General features: G+C 41.6%; 1 protein-coding gene across 1 annotated transcript in view; it reads right to left on the minus strand.

The window, feature by feature from the left end:
- Positions 1 to 15,796, minus strand: part of LOC106561309 (excitatory amino acid transporter 2) — a 62,803-nt gene extending 47,007 nt beyond the window's left edge. The window contains exon 1 of the mRNA XM_045698698.1: positions 15,497 to 15,796. The gene's annotated coding sequence lies outside the window, so the exon portion shown is untranslated. The remainder of the gene's footprint in view (positions 1 to 15,496) is intronic.
- Between the last annotated feature and the right edge of the window lie 1,157 nt (positions 15,797 to 16,953).

Here is a 16,953-nt window from a genome sequence, read left to right on the forward strand (position 1 = left end):
GAAAGGGTTGCAATCTCTAATTAAACACTACAGACCCAGCTCAGCTCTCCTCTACTCTTCTCACCCCACAGACTCACACTCCTCTCCTTTTGTTCTCTTCACAGTTATACATATTATACATTTTGTATTGTAGATATGTAGTGGTGTAATAATGTTATATGATGTACTGTTTTATCCTTTGTTTTATGTCTAATGTAAGTGCCTTAATATGTTTGGATCCCAGGAAGAGTAGCAGCTAATGGGGATCTCTAATAAATCAAAATACAATCACACTACCTCAGAGTCAAGTGAGACACAGCATTCCTCCACACTGACATACATACACACACAAGTGCAGGCACACAAATAGACATGCACATTACATCATATGCTGGCAGCACTATGCTATAACTTAGCATACATACTGTAATAGCCAGTACATCCAACTCCATCTGAAACCACTCATATACAGTCTTCACAATGCCCCAGAGATTTCCACATATTATACACATTGTGTCTATACAAACCTTCTACAGGATGTGCTTCATTAGTGCAGACAGTATCTGTCATCTACCAGCTGCTCTGTATCTACAGACTGTACTACAGATTCCTCCAGACACAACTTATATCATACTGCTACCGTTACATTACTCTAGAGATAGCTATCTACAGAAGCACCATATATCATCTACCGACAGAAATGTAATGCTCACTAAATAGCAAGTGCCACAGTAGTTGTACAACACAAGGTAGAAACTGAGCATGCAGTACTGTGAACTACTTGTGTAAACTCTATGGAGCCAACCAGGCTAATAGATGTTGGCAGTAAGGGCATCAAGTATTCATGAATCGTATTGTCTCTAATTGTGACACTGTGTCTGTGTTGGATAATACATTTAAACCAGGATGCAGATCAATGCCTGCTAGCACTGTGGGGAGAGAGGGATGGAGGGGAGGGCTGGTATCAGGGAGGCAGAAAAGTGTGACGGATCTGTCAGTGGAGTAGCAAGACTCAGCTCCTGAGACTCCTCTCCTCTCTTTCTTCCTTCCTTTCTCATTCTCTAATCTCTACACATAGGCTATCTCTCCGTTTCTCTTATCTGCTTCTATGTCTATTTGATAAGTACCATATATGCTGCTGACCATTGTCTTGCTTGTGCTGATGTGTCTGAACAAATAATAAATAAATGTTCTTAGCAAAGATCATGTTGGCCAAAAATCTGGAACACTCAACTGGTTTCTGAGCAAAACAGTTGAGAGCATACTAATAAAGCTATTGAATTTAGGGGGGAAAGTCTAGCTGGACGATACCCAAATGTTTTCCTAATGACTAGCCTAGCACTGCAACTTTCAATCAACAATAAAAAAAACATGGGGGGCATATGTAACATATGAAATGAGAAATTGCTACTTTTGTCTAGCCTTTTGAAGAAGTGCCTAGGCCTGGGCCTACGGGGTAAGCTCGATTTGCTTGGCGTTGGCAAGCCTGTGCTTTTTGACAACTTTTTTCAGAGCGCACTTTCTGTACTGCCAAGTTTGCTGTCCTTTCAGAGCCATGGCAAACGCTACAGCCACTCACTGTCCTTTCAGAACCACATTTGGTAGAACAGCACTCTAGCAGTACAGTGAACCTTCAGTGAAAACAGGCTTTCTACATGAAAAACACTGATGGCAAACACTTAATTCAGGATTTATAAAGTAGGCTGTAGGTCCCAAGACTGTATAAGAATAGGCATAATACTAGTCTACAGTCTACTGGCATATCAAACTTTTTGTTGTGATGGAGACTGGGAAGCCTTTTGCCGACTGCTGCACCTTGTGAAATGCCCTGAGGTGGCTGGCACCCAGTTCATTGTTTTTCTTTCCACATCATTTTTCGCTGCATGTTTTCTCAAACTATCCAAATATTTCTTCAGCAGTATTGGAATGCTTTTGAGAGAAAGAGAGAGAAAGAAAGAGAACGAAAAATAGAGAGAAGGGGCTTGGGGTGGAGAGCTTCTTCCCGCCTGTTTATGTCAACTAAACCAGTGTGAGTCAATTGTAATTACTTACATTTAAGCTACATGTATTTTTCCCCTGTCAAGTGTCTGATACTTGAGTACGTAATCTGTACACCCAGGGGAATCCTCTCAGAGAGTGTTAAACCCTCAAGCTGAGAGTTAAGGCACACAACAGAAATTCCGCCAAAAACATCAGCCTAAAGTAATCCCATTTTACAACAGAACAGTGTGTGATTCCCTGCGCTGTTCTCAGTTCTGTCAAATACAGCTTTCTATGGAAATGTCCAGCTGTTCTCCAACAACACAGTGTATAATTGATTTCTAACATAACATATATGCGATCTGAGTCAAGCACTTTAGCTTCCACTATGTCGCAATGCAGCAATGCGGTTGAAGGCTCTGTTGCAAGACGACTGTCATACATAGAATTTTTGCAAACTCTGGGGCTTTTTCAGTCCGGTTTTGACTAGTTGGTGGAAGTGATGACAGGAAGTTACTTTTCCATAGCAGGTTAGGATAATATACACAGCAGGTTAGGAGAATTAATACAGCAGGTTAGGATAATTAATGTAGCAGGTTAGGATAATTAGATTAAGGTTAGGAAAAGGGATAGTGTTAGTGTTAGGGTTATCTAAAACGCTATCCTAACCTGCTACGAAAAGTCACTGCTGGTCGTAGCTGTACTCCATGTAGTCACAACTCTTCAGTCCGGACAAAATTCGTAGAAGGAGAGGAAGTTACCAAACCACAGAAGAAGATGAAAATAGGTGGATAGCTAGTAACTTGTAAACAATTACTCATTCCTAAAAGTGAGTACAATTCTACTTACTATGTTAAATAATACAGATTTGCTGTTAAGCCAATTATACTTTATGAATGTTGCCTCTTGTTTTAGTTCATTGAGATGTTATTGACATATGTTTTTGATGATAATTGTTAGGTGGAGGTTAATAGCTCTAGTATAGACTAGCTTTTTTACAAATTCATAAAAAATGAAAAGCTAAAATGTCTTGAGTCAATAAGTATTCAAACCCGTTGTTATGGCAAGCCTAAATAAGTTCAGGAGTAAACATTTGCTTAACAAGTCACATAATGGCGGGCCGGTCGCAGTGCACGCTGACACAGTCGCCAGGTGTACGATGTTTCCTCCGACACATTGGTGCGGTTGGCTTCCGGGTTGGATGGGCATTGTGTTTTGAAGGACGCATGGCTCTCGACCTTCGCCTCTCCCGAGTCCGTACGGGAGTTGCAGCGATGAGACATGACTGTAACTAATACCAATTGGATACCACGAAATTGGAGAGAGAAAAGGGGTGAAAAACCTTTTTTTTTTTTTTAAATAAGTCACATAATAACTTGCATGGACTCGCTCTGTGTGCAATAATAGTTTTAACACAACTTTTTAATGACTACTTCATCTCTGTACCCCACACATAGAATTATCTGTAAAGTCCCCCAATCGAGCAGTGCATTTCAAATACAGATTCAACGATAAAGACCAGGGAGGTTTTCCAACACCTCGCAAAGAAGGGCACATATAGGTAGATGGATAAAAATAAAGAAATAAGACATTGAATATCCCTTTGAGCATGGTGAAGTTAATAATTACACTTTGGATGGTGTATCAATACACCCAGTCACTACAAAGATAAGGCCGTCTTTCCAAACTCAGTTGCCAGAGAGGAAGGAATAGTGACTTTAAAACAGTTACAGAGTTTAATAGCTGTGATAGGAGAAAACTGAGGATGAATCTGCAACACTGTAGTTACTCCACAATAATAACCTAATTGACAGAGTGAAAAGAAGGAAGCCTATACAGAATACAAATATTCCAAAGCATGCATCCTATTTGCAACAAGGCACTAAAGTAATATTGCAAAACATTTAGCTAAGCAATTTTTTGTCCTGAATAGAAAGTGTTATTTTGGGGGCAAATCCAATACAACACATTATTTAGTACCACTCTCCATATGTTCAAGCATAGTGGTGGCTGCATCATGTTATGGGTATGATTATAATCGTTAAGGACAATGGAGTTTTTTAGGACATGGAAATGGAATAGAGCTAAGTGCTGGCAAAATCCTAGAGGAAAACCTGGTCCAGTCTGCTTTCCACCAGACACTGAGAAACTAATTCACCTTTCAGCAGGACAATAACCTAAAACACAATATATTTGCTAAAATTTCCCAAAACATGTTTTCACTACGTCATTATGGAATATTGTGTGTAGATGGGTGAGAAAAAAAAAACATTTTGAAAACATTTTGAATTCAGGCTGTAACAACACAATGTGGAATAAGTCAAGGGAAAATTGAATTCTTTCTGAAGGCACTGTATATGGTTGCAAGCACAGTCCATACATTTAATTAAAAGGATTGATAAGGTATCAATCAATACAATAACATAGATAGCATACATTTTTACTGCTGTCATGTCAACTCCCGGAGTTTATAACAGCTTTCAGTGTAAACTGTATGAAAACCTTTACATCTGCACATTAAAGGTGATGAGAAAACAGTTCACACCCCATAAGTGGGCCATCTACACTCAAACCATCCAACCATAAGAAGGCCAAGAGCAGGACTCATCAACTACTGTAGATTCAGCCGCAGGACAATTTTTTTTCTTGAGCGGATGGTCGGGGGCTGGAACATAATTACAAATAATTTGTAGACTGCAAATTGAATGCAAGAAGCCCAAACAGATATAATATTTGACTAAAACATCATTTCAAACCTTGCTTACATTTTATGTATTTTATTTAACTAGGCAAGTCAGTTAAGAAAAAAATATTATTTACAATGACGGCCTATCCCGGCCAAACCCTAACCCGGACAACACTGGGCCAATTGTGTGCCGCCCTATGGGACTCCCAATCACAGCCGGTTGTGATACAGCCTGGAATCGAATCAGGGTCTGTAGTGATGCCTCTAGCACTGAGATGCAGTGCCTTAGACCGCTGCACCACATTTGTCTCTCTATTATGCTGGGAATATTTGGGAACAGATTTCCAAAATAAAAGTCACTTTGGAGCTGATTTCCTGGTGTTTTTACAATCTTGTATGTCCAACAATGAAAAAAAATAAAACCATCTCAGAAAACTTGGGGGGCCAAATAAAACCACTGCCAGTTGGGGTATCCTGGCCTAGAGCCTATACTGTAGAAAACCATGCATCCCTCTCATCAAAGACTAGCTGCTAGCTATTGTATTAGCATGAGAAAAAAGTCCTCACCTGCTGTGGAACAGATACACAGGAAAGTGCACATCACAGAAGGCTAACACTTGGAGGGTCCCTGAGGGCCACACACGTCTCAACATGAAGTTCAGATTAGGACAGTTGCGGTTACCATATTACCGCCTAACCGGCAGTCACTGTATTCTCCTGTTATGCCCTCTGGACATGCTTTGGTAGTACACAACTTGCTAACAACCATCAGGTCCTAATGGCTTGGTACTCAGGGCTCTATTGTCCCTCTAACCACTCTGACATCAATGCAAATGCAATCAAAAATCACATCAAACACTTATCATCAAAACAGTATATGGCTTTTAAAACTCACATCACTGTGATGATCAGTTTGAAGAAAGAAGTTCAACAGCAAGTTGAAACTGAGTGTAAAACATGGTCGTTGTGAATGTTGTTTCAAAGCCTAACACAATGAAATGGACAGCACTTTCTAAGGTGATGATTAATTCAAAAACCCATATGAATATTAAAGCTTATGCCTACGCATAGGCTAATATGAGCCCAAGCCCGAAGAAAACCCTGAGTTATGACTATGTTTGTACTGTTATACAATACGTAGCCTACAGCATATTATGCATGCCAGAAAAACATAAAATAAAACTGATTTAAGATGTCTTTGGTAGCCTCTACTCCAAAATTAAACGAATTGGAGCAATCATCTTTGAGTGTGGACTGTATTATTATGCATACTGGATGGACTGGTTACCTTTTTCTACGTTCCAAATGTTCTATCCATGAGTCAGAGAGAGAACGTATAGGCCTAGGCGATGCTGATGGTTCATTGATTATGCAGGGCGACTTACATAGTTAGCCTACAATTATATTGCATTTGTATTTGATTTTGAAAAGCCTGCTAATAGGACATTTTTTATATATAATTAATAGGCTGACACATTACCTTCAGATGCAGAATATCTCACCACCGTGCATTTCCATCACCTCCTCTCTCTTCTTTATTCCTTTCTCAAGTGGGCTGTCAACAGTTTAGTGAAATATGTTTAGTTTGTGAAAACATGTTACTATATCGATGTTCCCGAACAGATTTCATATATTAGTAAAGACAAGTTTAAATTAAGAATAGTCTGATGGGTGAAAATATGATCACTTGATGAGAGAACTGCTGTGCAGCCTAAGGCAAGGAACAGAGCACAACCTTTTTTTGCGACTTTCTCAAATCATCAATAGCCTGTAATTCGCACCATGCAGCCCATATATGTGTTGATTTCTAAGACATTCGAAAGTTTGTATCTTTCAAAACTAAAGTTGCCAAATAACTCAAAATCTAGCATATACTGTAGGACCTGTTTTAAGTGATCACTTTTACGCTCATCATATCCTTTCTCTTTTATTCAGCTAAGCTTAATTACATTATTTTTACTATAAAATCATATAATATCAAATAATGGCACAGGACTTATAAGCATATCTTGTCAGCTAAATGAAAAAGCCTACAGCCTATGGCATGGAGCATAGCCAGATACAGTAGCATACAGTAGGCCAACTCATATTCTGTTCTTCTCAAATACATTTACTTCATATGATGTTTCCAATAATGGATATATTATGATGCAGTATTTTAAAATGATTTATTAGACTTATTGAAATGTAGATGTTCCAAAGGCCTGTATCAGTGGTTTGTATGCAGCTTGTATGGCGGAGGCCTGGAGATGCAAATGCGTTTATGTTAACTAACGGTCAATTACTGTGAGAACGGCAGGCTTTTGCACACAATAACCGTCTGACAAAATTTCATGACCACAACAGCCCTAGTTGACTTGCAGTTCAACTATGGAGACAACACATTCAGTTGCTCCCATTGCCTCTCCCTACTCCAATACCATACAATACCCACGGCAGCACACGATACACTTATCAATTCCAAATGTGTCTAACAATCCTTCTAAAATTACAGGTGGAGTGGGCAAGGTTTAGACAGAGAGGGCAGTGGAGTAACGAGGCCTACTGTAGGTGGACAGATGGATAGATACATTAATGCAGGTCCTAATTAACCAGTACATGGTGTGGTGAGCCAAGAAGCCTGGAACAAAACCCCCTCTGTGTTGGTCAGCGATTGAGGCGAGGCGCTCTTGGAACATGCCAGCCCTGCTGGCATAATGGATCACTTTAGAGGCCTCCAAGTTAGTTCACAGGCCCCAGGGCTGGGAAACCGCTATATTGCAGGGTTCACAAGAGGTTTTTAATTGTTTCTTCTGTTTTTTGTGTATTTTTCTCTCTCGCCCTCTCTTTCCCTCACTCTTGTCTTTTAGTTCTGAAAAGGGGGCTGACAAACAGGCAATGAAGGGGATTGTTGTGTGTTCCGCTGGAAAAGCAGTGAGGTAAACAAAACGGGGCTGTATGCTCCATCGGCTCGGTTTGGGGATAGGCTGCGGTATGGGGGTGGGAAGGGGAGAGGGGAGTACACAAGGGAGGTTGGGGGCTATGGGGTAGGGATGATAGGGAAGTATTAGGGGTTCGGGGGAGAGGAGTAGGGGTAGAAAGATGGAAAGGGGGGACCTCCGGAAGGAGAGGGAGGTGGGCCCAGGGTTTCGTGGATACTCTTCAGAGTGTGGCCATTGTACTTGGTGCTGAAGTTCTCAGGCATGTCCCCCTTTTGGCTCTCGGAGTGTCTGAAAGTGATGGAGCTCTCTGCAATTAAGCAGACAAGTGGCAGCTCAGCTCTGTGCTCCCACAGCCCTGGCTATTTACATAGTCAAGAGGGACATTAATGCCCACCGATCCCCCTGAGCTGCACAAAACAGCACACAAACCTGCCTCACAGGACCATTACGGCACTAAATTGAGGATTTGGGGGAGAGAGAAAGGGAGGAAAGCAAGAGGAAGGAGGGGAGAGATGGAGCGAGGGGCGTTGATGGAGGAGGAGAGGAGGTGTGTGATTTTCACGATCCGTTTGCTACCGACTTGGACCACAGTGCTTGAGAGTGGTCAGATATTGTTTGTCAGATTATTTTTGTACAGCTCCCAAGTGGCTGTGGAGACACCTCTTGTGTTCCCTGCTGAGTGGTTTCACTGGAGGGAGAGAGACAGGATGGGCTAGTGGGACTGGGTTCCTACTGTCTACAATAACATTTACATATATAGGATCTTAATTTGACCAGTTTCTCACAGCAGGAAAATAATCCTGCAGCAACAGGAAATATGAACTATTGTGTGGATTATCATTAATGGATATTTGTGTAGGTGTTGATACATTTTTGTGGAAGTGGAAATTAAAACTTTAGAAACCTTTTTAAACCTCAAATACACTGCTGTTCAGGACATTTCCTGCAAAAAACAGGGCGATCAAATTAAAATGCTACATCTGTATATGCTGAATAGTATAATTTTTTATTTATGGCATAAAACTCCAACCAATCGTCTGTTATCACCAACAAGATATGGTACTCACCAACAGCTTGGGTTATGTGCAAGAGAGTGAGTGCCAAAAAACAACGCCCACTCTCAATGCTGTGTCCATCTGATGGCCGCTCGGAGTCTGATGTGCTACATATTGGGACAATTGTTCGGATGAGCTCTTCCATTTGTTTTTAATGATTCCTTAATGTGCTTTAATAATGATGATTATTTTGTTTCCCCACAATGGGGGATTGTTCTCAGTGGCATGGGCCTTGGTGCCAAGAGAAGGAACAAAAAGAGTGCACCCTCCCTGCTGACCTGAATTCCGCTGGAGCGGGTGCCAAGGGGATCGTGGGTGGTTTGGGGTTTGAAGAGAGAGAGGGGGCAAGCCATTCACATTGCTTCTGTGAATACTGACCACTATAACCCATCCCTGGTCTGTACTAGCCCCCCCAGTCCACCCCTGCCACCCACCCCATACAAATATTAATCTTGGGCTTCCGTCCTTGAGATTTTTTATTTTATTTATTTCACCTTTATTTAACCAGGTAGGCTAGTTGAGAACAAGTTCTCATTTACAACTGCAACCTGGCCAAGATAAAGCAAAACTGTGCGACACAAACAACAACACAGAGTTACACATGGAATAAACAAACACACAGTCAATAATACAATAGAAAAAGTCTATATACAATGTGTGCAAATTAGGTAGGATAAGGGAGGTAAGGCAATAAATAGGCCATAGTGGCGAAATAATTACAATATAGCAATTCAACATTGGAGTGATAGATGTGCAGAAGATGAGTGTGCAAGTAGAGAAGGAGCAAAGGAGCAAAATAAATAAAAGAAAATAACAGTATGGGGATGAGTTAGTTGGATGGGCTATTTACAGGTGAGCTATGTACAGGTGCAGTGATCTGTGAGCTGCTCTGACAGCTGGTGCTTAAAGCTAGTGAGGGAGATATGAGTCTCCAGCTTCAGTGATTTCTGCAGTTCGTTCCAGTCATTGGCAGCAGAGAACTGGAAGGAAAGGCGGCCGAAAGAGGAATTGCTTTGGGGGTGACCAGTGAAATATACCTGCTGGAGCGTGTGCTACGGGTGGGTGCTGCCAGTGAGCTGAGATAAGGCGGGGCTTTACCTAGCAAAGACTTATAGATGACCTGGAGCCAGTGGGTTTGGCGACGAATATGAAGCGAGGGCCAGCCAACGAGAGCATACAGGTCGCAGTGGTGGGTAGTATATGGGGCTTTGATGGGTATCTAAGTCATACAACAGGATGCCTTTCAAGAGAAGCGCATTTGAAATCTTGAAATCATTCAGAGAGCAGTAAGATTCCACTAGAACTATAGAATATTGAACAATTTCCAAGTACAGTTGGATCTGACGCAAACATTCTATGTGAGGAAAATGCATGGATTTCTGAGTTAAGAGTCCATTTTATACCCTTTTGCAAGAGTTTGTCGCAAATCCTTACAAATATTGATTTAGATGGCTATCTCAATGTTTGTAAGGGACATTCTAGAGTGACATTTGATCTGACCTCAGTTGGCCTACTTTGCACCTGTAACTTCCTACCTTTTTTGGGCCTTTACCGTTATCAGCTAGCCTACAAATTGTAAGTACATTCAATTTCACTAGCCATTACTATAACATTCAGCTAAGGCAGACTACTGTAAAATATATGCCTAAGGGAAACATGTCTATTTTTCTCTAAAAGGAAAGGATATACAACATTTCAGCTACAGTGCTGTAATGTTCTACAGTAAGACATGTTCTATGTGACAACTGTCCACCTGTGTACTTTGCCCCTCTCCTGAACACCAAACCAGGGAAGATGAAACCAAAACAGCTTGTTTGTGTTAGCAATAGCTTTATCACACTATATTTAGAAGAATTGTGAGCTGTAATACCATTCATCTTTCCTAGAAGCACAGTTTAGGATAATTAGGAAAAACTTGAAAGCAAGTCTCAAGGGATTCATTATTCATAACAGAATCAAACTGCTGAGAGAAGGTGAGGAAACAGCAAACAGTTATGAAAAACACAATTGGGACTAGATTCTTTCCTACACAGGCTATCCACAGGGACCCAGATATTCTAAATTAGAGAAAATGTTTATCGCTATGACCAGCGGAGATCTATTAGCGTGCCGACCATGGGCAGGCAGGCAGGTGAGTAGGCAGGTAGGCAGGCCGGTACACAGGAAGGCGGGTAGGCAGGCTGGTGAATGCCTGTGTGTCTGTTGTGGTGCAGTCATACAGAGGGAAAAGGAGCGAGGAAAAGGGCTTTTGTTTGTGCAACCCTTGGGAAAGGGCTATCATTTTTTCTCAGGGAGGACTACAGCTGCAAAAATAGCAAGTATCCTTTAGAAAAGGGAGAGTCATATAAAGCAGATAGGAATAATAGTAGTGTAGAGTACTAGAGATAAAGGGAAGAAAGGTGTCAGTGAGGGAAAAGAAAGAAAGTAAAAGAGAGGGAGAAAAAAGGAAAGAGATGGATTGATGAAATTGAAGGACCAGGGGAAGAGTGAGAAAGACAGAGAAGGAGATGAGGAGAGAACGAGAGAGGCAAAAAACAGATGGGATGATGAAACAGGGTGACCAGGGAGAAAGAGAAAGCGACAGGAGAGAAGAGACAGAGAGTAGAGGGAGAGACAGAGGGATAGACAGGGGAGATTAGAGGGAGAGACAGGGAGACAGGCAGGGGAGATTAGAGGAAGAGACAGAGGGATAGACAGGGAGATTAGAGGGAGAGACAGAGATAGACAGGGGAGATTAGAGGGAGAGAAAGAGTGAGACATAGGGGAGATTAGAGGAAGAGACAGAGAGATAGGCAGGAGAGAGTAGAGGAAGAGACAGAGGGATAGGCAGGGGAGATTAGAGGAAGAGACAAAGGGATAGACTGGGGAGATTAGAGGGAGAGACAGAGATAGACAGGGGAGATAAGAGGGAGAGAAAGAGTGAGACATAGGGGAGATTAGAGGAAGAGACAGAGAGATAGGCAGGGAAGATTAGAGGTAGAGACAGAGCGAGAGACAGGGGGATTAGAGAAAGAGACAGAGATAGAAAGGGGAGATTCGAGGAAGAGACAGAGACAGAGAGATAGACAGGGGAGAGTAGAGGAAGAAAAACAGAGTTTGACGGGACAGGGGAGGGAGTGCGATACAGTATATGCAGGGGAGAGGAAAGGGAGATATAGAGAGAAGAGGGTGGTGAACGGTGAAAAGGGAGTTGGATTATACTTTGGCAGTTTCTGCATGTTCCCAGGAGGATTACTCAAGCGCTAGATGCTACAGAATGCCAGCGAGCCCACAGTGAAGCCCTATGAATGGAAACACACAAACACACACACACACACATAAATGCTCACTCTAATTTCTCATCTTTGCTTTCCTTCCCTCTCATCTCGACCTATACTGCATATTTTACTGTCACTTTCTTTCTATTCTTCCCTACCCCCCACACCCTCTCTCTCGCTATCTCTCTTTCAGTAGCAGTCTTTCCCAGGCCTGGCTGTGTCTCAGAGAAGCAGCAAAGAGAGAGAGAGGTTGACTACCCCTGGCAGGTGACAGGTAACAGATGCCTAATGTCTAGGTGGCTGGCACTGCCCTGCAACCCCCTCATGGCCTCACCCTCTCAGCACACAGAGCTACGCCTAGCATCAAACAGTGTCCCACTGTCTCTCTACCTCCACCAACCTCCAACCCACCACCACCAACACCACTGTCACCCCTCCGCCCATTTATCTCCTTTCCTCCAAATAAAATACCTGATAGATCACTCTGTGTACCCTCTACCTCCCTCTCGCTCTCTCTCTCACTTTCACTCTCTCCCTGTCTAACTTTCTCTCACTCTCACTTTCACACCATCTCTCTCACTCTCTCTCTCTCACTCTCTCTCACTCTCTCCCTCTCTCTTTCTCTCTCATATATACATTTCTCTCCTCTACTGCCAGAAAATGAAAGTGTATCACTTCCCTCCATTCTACCTGAGCTCTATTACCAAGTGAACACACACACACTCAAATGTGAGTGATCTTTGTGCCATGTGAATGAGCCTGGCTGATATAACAAAAATAACGCTTTGTTGTCTACCCCATGTGGAGAACCTAGTGTTGATGTTAATGTATAGTATTTCTTTAACAACATCTGCACCAGCGTGAAAGCCGTTTCATTTATTTGAGTTATTTCTTGTTTATTGGTTATCTCCAATCCACCATCTGGCCTTTCCCAGTCTATCCGCCCTTAATTGTCCAGTGGAATTCCTCTCCTCCTACTTCCACAGCATCACAGGGGAAGGCACCCTTTTTCAATTAGAGTGGAAAAGATTAGAAAATATTAGTTGGATAACTGCTATATTACATATCTATGTTCTTGCTATACATTAAAGAGCGATCAATTAGGGCAAAAAAAGGATTGTACGTTTTGGTTCATTTGAGCAGCTACTCCCTATTCCTCCCATATTCCCAATGTGCCTTCGTGAGCTCATTTTTATATCTCCCTTGTCCCCTACACGTGTTTACCCCTCCCAGAAGCAGAGACTGAAGACACACACGCAAACACACGCTGTGTATTCATTCATGTATGGCAGCAGCCAGCGAGTGCTGCAGTCTATGAGAGCAGCCTCCGGGCTCAGGACAAAACATATTAGATGCACGGACACTTTCCCCTCCATACTCTCCCTAAAATTACGCGGCCACAATTTTACCAGATCCTGGCCTGAAGACACAAGCTCCAGCAAGCCACTATCCCTACAGACTGACTCCCACTGGAGGATGAAACATTAACTCATAATCTTCTACATGCATTTATCAAAGCCCCTGAAGGCCTGACAGACACCTCCACTCTGCCCGGCTTCGACCACCAACATCACCCAAGCGGTGATTGATGTTGCATCTGGAAACATGTCCTCTGGTTGTGTTCAAACGAAAGGCTGTCAGAGTAATGTGAAGGCAATCACGTGCCAAGAGAGTATGTTTCCATGGAGACGAGTGTGTGTGTGTGTATGTGTGTGTGTGGACCCCCGCGGCCGCATTGATTTTGCTCGTCAATGCCGCTCAGATATCATATAAACATGGCATAAGTAATGGCAAAATGTGTAGAATTGCAGGAATTAGCATTAAAAATGCTAAAATGTCTCTCCACCCCATGGCAAAATGGGTAGAATTGCATGAAATGTGTTATGCAATTGCACAATTTTCTCTCCACCCCATGGCAAAATGAATTAAATTGCAGAAAACTTTCTTTACAAATGGAACATTTTCTCTATGCACCATGGCAACATGTGTAATGTACTTTAAAACGTACTTTAAAACGTTGTTTCTCTCCACAGTTAAGAAGTGGTGGGTCATTAAAATGTTTTGCCCATGAGGTGGGGGGCCCCCAACCAAATCTTGTGTGCATGAGTGTGCAATTGAATGAGGGGAGGAGGTGTGAAGTGATTGGTTCAAGGAAGGGGTGGTAAATGGTAAATATATAGCACTTTTGTGTGTGTGTGAAAACCCTGGAATGAGTACGTGTGTTCAAACTTTTGACTGGTACAGTACAAGTCAAACGTTTGGACACACCCATTCATTCAATGGTTTTTCTTTCATTTTACTATTATCACTATTGAGATAATGCCGATAGCAAAGGGTGACTACTTTGAAGAATCTCAAATATAAAATATATTTTGATTTGTTTAACACTTATTTGGTTACTACATGATTCCATATGTGTTATTTCATAGTTATGATGGATTCACTATTATTCTACAATGTAGAAAATAGTAAAAATAAAGAAAAACCCTGGAATGAGTAGATGTGTTCAAACATTTGACTAATACTGTATATATATATATATATATATATATATATATATATATATATATATATATTGATTTGATGGCCGCCAATTTCCCATCCTTTGGCTACAGTAACAACAGACCAGGTAGGCTCCGAGAAAACAAAGCCTTTATAACTCATAGTCAATGCAAGATAACTCTGCTTACCAAACACAACGGATATTGCCATGTAGTAGACTACTATTAGCTCATGGACAACTGATAAGATACTGAACACCGATAAAATACTGAATGACCTCAGACATAAAACACTAAAACAAACTTCCCATCAATGATCTCTCTTCATTGTTCTCTCTGTCTCGGGTTGAGTAAGACCTGGCAGGCTACCTGCCACACACGTGGGAATGCTGCGCGGCGCAACAGATATGATGCAGCTCGTGCAAGACGCGCGATTTGGCACAGAGGTATGGAGCGGTGGAGACGTTTGGTAGAAGGATTATATCAACGCAATTTGAACCCCAGATACATGACATACCGTGACGTAATTACCACACATTGTCTGCAAACATCGGCGACTCACTATTAGACTAGATGGGAGTGTTTTATTACAGATACACATCTTGAATTATAGCTTTTAGTTGCAGGTTAATCCTTTATTAGGCCTATATAAAACAATGTGAAGACAATGTAACAATTGGCAGATGTTTTTTTGGGTCTAGAGGGAGTGCAGATTGATGTGCTGCCTAAAATTGACTCCACGTGCACCTGTTGAGCCCACGCGCGTAATGTGAAGTGCAGACCATTGTTTAAGGGAGGAGCAGTATATGGGCGTTTGGACCATATGATGGCTGACCACATTAAGACTTTACTTTAAGTTGGTGTAAAGAAGCATGGACATAATAATAAGAATAATAAGAATAATGATAGTGACAATAATTATAATAATGATAGTAATTAGCCTATAATCAAATAATCAGGTAGGCCTATATCATTAATTATCGTGGGCTGATCATCATAATTATAATGTCATTCATGTATTTTTACTACTACAATTATATTATTATTATTATCCCCTTTAAAGGCAAAAGCTCATGTCCTGTAAACATGTAATGTACATGCATAATAATCGCCTCACCTTTATTTTCAATCACGGAGTTATTGGAAAATAAGTTTCAGTCTCTTCTTTTCCCTTCTCGGGGTCTCGCGCATCCGCTTCAGAGATGTTCAACCACTGAAATGCCGAGCCCTCAGTGCGCCCAGGGCATGAGCGAGCGCAGCAACAGAAACCAAACAGACGGATTTCTATCACAGTAATCCGTGGAGCTCCGGTGCTCAACAATCCGACTGAATGAGCTCTGCCTCACTTCGCTCTCTCGTGCATTCACTTCCCCCACCTCCCCTCCTCCTGTTCACCCCTTTTCTTCTCTGTCTCGTGCTTTGGAATGCCGATCCTCGTTGGTTGAAGATACAATCTCGACGCCCCCACCTATATATCTATATTAATGTTAAACAATTTTACCTTCATATAACACACTCACAAGCTATTGTGCATGTGTTTGTTGGAGGGTTGTCAGTATCTGGTCAGGTGTAGTAGTTGTGGGGTTAACAACAAGTTCACTATTTTCTGTTGAAGCAGTAAAGGTTATATTTGGAGGTTAGAATGACTGGCGGTTATTTGGTAAACACCGCTCATGCAATAAGCAGCCTTGCCCGAGGTCTAAAAACTCCCAAAGCCACTGCCTTCTTTAACTCAGCAGGCTAATTCGACCAAATTCAAATTCAATTGCTCACCAATTTCAGTGGGTCACGTTGTTGCCTTAATCGGAAATGTCAGTTAATGTATCAATTTCTGTGGTAGTTGTGGAGAGATGCAGTAGCCTAAATCAAAGGTGATTGCAGTGTAGCAGAGTTGGTCGGGTGAACCACAGTCATAACCTTGCCTGAAACCTGACTACTTGTGTTAGCTCTCTCCCTGTTACTGCTTCAAAACTCCACTTGTCACACTTATCATATGGTATGTTTGTCTGGATTAGAAAACTTTGTTATTAAGGATCTGTCCCTTTTTATCAATTTTCGCCAAAAATGACATACCCAAATCTAACTGCCTGTAGCTCAGGACCTGAAGCAAGGATATGCACATTCTTGATACCATTTGAAAGGAAACTGTTTGAAGTTTGTGGAAATGTGAAATTAATGTAGGAGAATATAACACATTAGATATAGCAAAAGATAATACAAAGAAAAAACGTGCGTTTGCACTCTCAAACCATAGCATGGTATTCTTTCACTGTAATAGCTACTGTAAATTGAACAGTGTAGTTAGAGTAGCAAGAATTTAAGCCTTTTGCCAATATCAGATATGTCTATGTCCTGGGAAATGTTCTTGTTACTTACAACCTCATGCTAATCACATTAGCCTACTTTAGCTCAACCGTCCCACGGGGACATCTGGTCTTCACTCAGACATAAAGTAATGATTCATGACAGGTGGATATCATTGGTCAAATCAAATACTTTTTTTGTTGTTGTCACATGCACCTTACAGTGAAATGTTTACTTACAAGCCCTTAACCAGTTTTAAGAGAAATAAGT

This window comes from Salmo salar, chromosome ssa17 (assembly GCF_905237065.1).
Source record: "Salmo salar chromosome ssa17, Ssal_v3.1, whole genome shotgun sequence".
Taxonomy (NCBI): Eukaryota; Metazoa; Chordata; class Actinopteri; order Salmoniformes; family Salmonidae; genus Salmo; species Salmo salar.